Consider the following 6554-nt stretch of genomic DNA (forward strand, 5'->3'; position numbering starts at 1 on the left):
AAAAATGTGGCATTTTTATATTTCAAACAGTCCTTGTGCATCTTCATGTGACTTCACCCATATAGAAATATTGTACTAACATAAGGGATCAAAAAGGCCCATTTAGCATCCTTCCAGACCTTGCCTTATTTCTCTCTTCATCTGGCTGTTCATCTGTATCCTTTATCCTATCCTTTAATAAACTGGTAAACGTATGTAAGTGTTTCCCTGAGTTCTGCGAGCCTACTCTAGAAAATTAATTGAACACATGGAGGGATGGCTTTAAGGGTATTTCAAAAATAATGGCAAAGAACACGAAAGTGTATCTTGTATTATACATATGAAAATATCATTTGTACTTTTTTCTTTTTTAAGTTTTTTTTTTTAGATTTATTTATTTGAGAGAGAGAGCACATGCGAGTGGGTGGGAGGGGCAGAGGGAGAGGAGAGAATCTCAAGCAGACTCTCCACAGAGCGCAGAGCCCCACGTGGGGCTTGAGCCCACCCCCATGAGATCATGACCTGAGCTGAAATCAAGAGTTAGATGCTTAACTCACTGAGCTACCCAGGCGCCCCAATCTGATATTAATTTTTACTGGTTTGGGGGTTTTCAACAATTTTCATTCCGTCCTACTCAGGTTGCAATTACTAACCATGGGAGATGGTGGTGGTATCTGTGTCTAGGCAAAATTATGAACTATTTACAATACAATTTTTCTAATGCATCAATCCAAAATAAGTTGCAATCTCATTTCTTGACATAGTCTTCCTGCCTTCTAAACATTAATATCTGTAGACTTCTTAGAAATAGAAAAACAAACTAATGTTGTCTAAAATATATATATATTTACATGTGAATATATATATGTAATTTAAATACAGCTCCAATTCAAACTTCAAACTTGAAGATTTTCTCATTTTCTTCAAAGAAATGGTTTTATATTTTTCGAAGTAACCATTGTTCCAAACTCAAATGTAGGTGTGAAAATTTTGATGGTTATATGCAGTTACCATAGACTTTTACAGGATTTGTGAGAACTATTTATTAATAACCTATAAGTCACAACTATGCTTTTAATATAAATTAATTCATCACACATGAAGTAAACAAATGAGATGAAAAACATTAGTTTTGTGTACTCATTTGTTATTTAATTTTAAAAGATAAAATCTAATGAGAGTAATTGAATGGTGACCAGTTACTTAAATTATTAAGTGTATTGAGAAAAAAATAGGCATATATATTTAATAATGTTTAGAAAAGAAGTGTCTAACTATAATATAATCAGAAAGAAATTTTCTACTTGTAAAGCAAGAAAACTGAAGTATTACATTTGACAAAAGAAATATTTTAATCATAGTGTTTTCACAAAATTTTGTTTACAATGAGATAATGTGTAAATGGATAAAAACTAAGAAATTATAATTATATCAAGCACATTACTGTAAAACATTCAAAACTGGAACTTCATTTAAATTCAATAAAATAGGGGCGCATGGGTGGCTCAGTTGGTTAAGCGACTGCCTTCGGCTCAGGTCATGATCCTGGAGTCCCTGGATCGAGTCCCGCATCGGGCTCCCTGCTCGGCAGGGAGCCTGCTTCTCCCTCTGACCTTCCCCCCTCTCATGTGCTCTCTGTCTCTCTCATTCTCTCTGTCTCAGATAAATAAATAAAATCTTTAAAAAAAAAATTCAATAAAATAGCTATGAAAGGTCTCTGAATAATATCCTCAATAGTTTTATAATTTTTTTTAATGAAAATTCCTTAAAAGTTAAAAGTTAGGTTTAGCCTCTCACCAAATGTACCTGGTTTTAAAAAAATTATGCCTGTGGGGCGCCTGGGTGGCTCAGTCGTTAAGCGTCTGCCTTCGGCTCAGGTCATGATCCCAGGGTCCTGGGATCGAGCCCCGTATCGGGCTCCCTGCTCCGCGGGAAGCCTACTTCTCCCTCTCCCACTCCCTCTGCTTGTGTTCCCTGTCTCACTGTGTCTCTCTCTGTCAAATAAATAAATAAAATCTTTAAAAAAAAATATGCCTGCGCTTTGCTTTCTGCCTCATTTTGGGGCTACATTGTTTAAAACGTAAATTGATAATACAGACGTTTTGAAACACATGCAGCTAGGTCATGAGGTAAGTCATAGAAAATGATTTCTTCAACAACTGTTAAAGGAAAAAGTTTAAAAACACTGTGTTCAGATCGTATAAAATCTTTGTTCTATTGTCAACTAAATTGTACTATCTTCCTTTTTGACAAACTTATTTTTAATCACAAATTATAATTAAAAATGATGTTTTGAGAGAACATAAATTGATCGAACCTTACTTGTAATTGAAATGACAGGATGTAACAGGTTAAATTGTGTCCCCCAAAAGACAGATTTTGTATCCCTTGGGATCTGTGAACATTGCTTTCTGTGGTAAAATATGGGATTGAATTAAGGATTTTGAGAGAAGGAAGTTTGTCCTAGGATTATCCAGGTGGGCCCTAAATCCAGTGACAAGTATCCTCAAAAAAGCAAGACAGGGAGATGAGACAGGTACAGAAAGAAGGCAACATGAGGACAATGGCAGAGACTGCAAAAATGCAACCACAAAACAAGGAATGCTGACTCCAGAAGCTGAGAGAGTCAATGAACTACTTCTAAAATCCCTGGAAGAGTGTGGCGCTAGCCTCCGGATTGGGAGAAAAAAATTATTATTTTAAGTGCCAAATTTTTGATAATTTGTCACGCTAGCCCTAAGTAACTAACATGGAGAGAAAGCTAGCATTTTAGTTAGCTGATAATTTAAAATTAAATAGTTTGATGGGTTTTAAAAATTTATAAAACGGTTTGAAACGATCACAAGACAGATCAGCGGCGTTGTAACCAAGGTCCTTCAATTAGTCACTCTACTGACAAAATGAGAGAAAGTTATTAATTAGTACAAATCAAATCATTTTGTCTCTAAGTTTTACACATAATTTAGAAGTTTTTGAATTATGGTTATTAGGTTGATTATAGAACTAACCTGCTGATATATTACAGTAACATGAAAACTAAGGTTTTAAAATTTAAGCATTCAGGAAATGATAAACAAATTGGATTGATATCAAGAATGAGACATTCTGCTTAATAGTGTCTTATGGATTTCATGTTTCAGATGTGGTCTTGAGTGTTTACAATATGCTTCCTACTTATCAGTAACTCCAAATATTTGCCAGTTTTTTGTGAATTCAGGGCAAGGATTACTATTAATGCCACTCTTCATTAATATTTCTTTCTACTTCTTAGGCAAACTTAAATGTGTTGGTTAAAATCAGGTGGTTAATAAGACGCTCTTGAATTTTCACTATGTTCACAATTGCACCAATATACACATGGGTTTTTGAAGCTGGTCAAGGTCTGAATATTAAAAATGAAGAAGGATCCACTCACTTTTATACAAGGCTGTCGAACAGTCTGAACATGACTTAGTGAGACAGGTCCATTTTCCCTGATATTTATTTCTCCTTGAGTCCCTTTCACTACATTTGTCAGGCTTGTCTCCATGGAATTAAGTCCCATTCATTTTCAATAGGTTGATAATGTTTTTCACTGATGGTCATCTAGAGCTTTTTCCAGCTGTGGTGTTCTGTAGACTCTCCTGTATTCATTTTATAATTTTTAAAAATCTTTCGAAGCATGAGCAAGGAAAAAGTACCAGCATTTTCCATGGTCTGGTTCCTTCTTTTTTTTTTTTTTTTAATGCAACAATGTGAGATAGGGTAAGTGAATTCAGGATTTAAAAACATACATACAATATAACGTGTCTAGACATTGCTGTGTGAGTAAACGAAATATCAGAGCACAAAGGCTGCTTGTCTTGTGACAGGTAACCTACAGGCTGACAGCACGTAGTACTCCCGTCCTGCAGCTTAATATGCTAAGCAATAAAGCAGAGAACAACGGTGTCTGTGGCTTTTCTAACTCTTCTAAGAGAGATTTTATGTCACTCTGACTTCATAATATTGTTATTAACAATTTTTTTCAAATATACCACTATAATAGAAATCACAGTCTATTTTATTTTTGAAGCCTTTACCTCAATATCTTTTTTTCCGTGTAGGTCTCCATAGCATTATATATGTATGGATTGACTTACTCATTTCTCAATGGGTGCATCACTAACATTATCATTTGTAGATAAAATAATAACAATTTTAATATAAATGTACCTTTAATTTTCCCAAGAAATAACTTTTTTTATTCTCATGCTGCTGTCTTGACTTGGTTGCTTATAATTTCTTGCCTGGCATAACACATTAGTCTAGTTAGAAAATATTCCTCATACCTCTTGCACTTAATCTGAAATTGTCTAAGGAATTACCTCAAATTATCTAAAAACAAATGCAACCCTATAATCAATTTTTTAAGATAAATATTCGTGATTTCTCCAATGTCACCAAAATAAAATCTCAAATTATTTGAGGGAAGTCCCGCCCATCTTATGTGGTGCAGACTTAACTTACATGTTCCACCCAAATGGAAAAGGAAGAAACAAAATTACCTCTGTTTACAAGTGTCGTGATCTTGTATGTGGAAAACCCTAAAAGTTCCACAAAATAACTGTTAGAAGTAATAAGCAAATTCAGCAAAGTAGGAGGATACAGAGTGAACACAGAAAAATCAGTTTAATTTTTTATACACAAACCATGAACAATGTAAGAAGAAAATTAAGAAAACATTTCCATTTATAATAGCATCAAAAAGAACAAAATATTTAAGAATTAATATGGTGAAAGCAGCATGTCGTACGGTGGTATTTTTGTCTTACCATTCTGCCAAGCTCTGTCTTTTGATTGGATGCATAGATCAATTACATTTAAGGTAATTATTGATTGGTGACACTTAGGTCTGCTATTTTATTATGTGTTTAAATTTTTTTCTTGGGTTTCTTGTTTCTCTGTTTCTCTTTTCTTACCTTTCTGAAGGTTTCTTGAATATTTTTTAAGACTCAGTCTTGTTTTATCTATAGTGTTTTGAAAGTATCAGTTTTTATACTTTTGTAGTGGTTGGTCTCGTTTTTACAATATTCATACATGACTTATATCCGTCCACTGGTACCAACATTTTACCCAAATTTGAAAAACAAAGTTGTTTTTAGTACCTCTAAATGAGACAAGTGTTTCAGTTTCTTAGGTTATAGACCACAGATCATGATAACCTCCATTTTTGCCTTGTTGCTAATGCTCTAGTCTGGGAAATAACTCATTATGTTACAATGTAAACGTTCATATACTCCTCATAAAACATTATTTATTTATTCCACAGGTTCTTAGTCTTTGATTTTTAGTATAAGGAATCCCTTATTGCTAATTACATGCCAAATTGTGTTATACATTTACACCAAATATAAACATAGAAATATGCTTATATTTGCTACATAGTAATCCTTTCAAAATAAATATTGTAATCCTTGAATGAATTGATTCTCATATGTTTTCAAAACATTACTAACATATTTCAAGTTATTAGTTGATAGTGCGGTTATTTCAAGCAATCTTCTTAAGAATAATAGAATTTCAATTGAAACAAAAATTCTTTACTTTTGTTGCTTTCATATAGTGTAGACTCCAAATCACAAATGACATAGAGGATTGCTGATTTTTGTTTAAAGGACATGAAGATTTTACAGTAATGGAAATTTCTTTAATAAATGTTTTTACTGTGTTAAATGAAATTAAATACAATGTTGAATATATATGTAGAAAAAAAAACAATTTACAAATTGTAAAAAGTTGGCAAATAACATAAAATCCAGAGAAACAATCAAGGGATTTTAGATAACCTCCTGGCCATAATAATAATTCCTTCTTTTCTACATAAGATTCATTAGCTTCTAATTCTGATAATAAAATATTCTCTAAAAATAATCATTGTGATGTTGATAGAAATTATATTGATTATTTTTTACAGCAATTTTAGACATCTGTTATTGGGGGCCAGTTTACAAAATATACAAAACCTTAGAGCAATAGATAGTAAACACTTAAATATTAGGAAGTCAGTGCTTTTTAATGTAATGGAAGGAGTTAGACATTAACAACTCTTCTTGGTTTTCACAAGAGACTTTCGCCAGTAGAGATGAGAGGGGAGGGTGGACAGGACATGGGAAGGGTGTTAAAGAAACATCGGAATCAAGACCGTTTCATTTTCATTCTGATGTTAAGTTTATGGTGAGTGATCACAATGAAACAGATGCTTTGTGCCCTCCACTTCTTGATGTAATCAATGCAGGATGTAGGGATAAGGATTCCCTAGATGGGCACAGCCTTCTCGGCACAACCCACTCCCATTCCAACAAAATCAGTGTTCATCTATACAGTGATTTAAATGTACTTCCAAAGTTGAGGAGTCTGAGGAATAGGGCACAGCTGGAGGCCAGAAGAGGAAGGAAACTGATCAGTAGCAAAACCTGACTGGGGAGAAGGCTTGTTGGAGATAAAAGAGCACTGATAGATCAGAAGAGAAGAAAGTCAAAAGAAATTTTAACCAATGTCCTGGTTCTTAGGTGTCACCTGGGCCCAAACACCCCCACCTTCTTTTTTTTTTTTTT

This window comes from Leptonychotes weddellii, chromosome 3 (assembly GCF_054177405.1).
Source record: "Leptonychotes weddellii isolate Sample4059 chromosome 3, ASM5417740v2, whole genome shotgun sequence".
NCBI classification, from domain to species: Eukaryota; Metazoa; Chordata; class Mammalia; order Carnivora; family Phocidae; genus Leptonychotes; species Leptonychotes weddellii.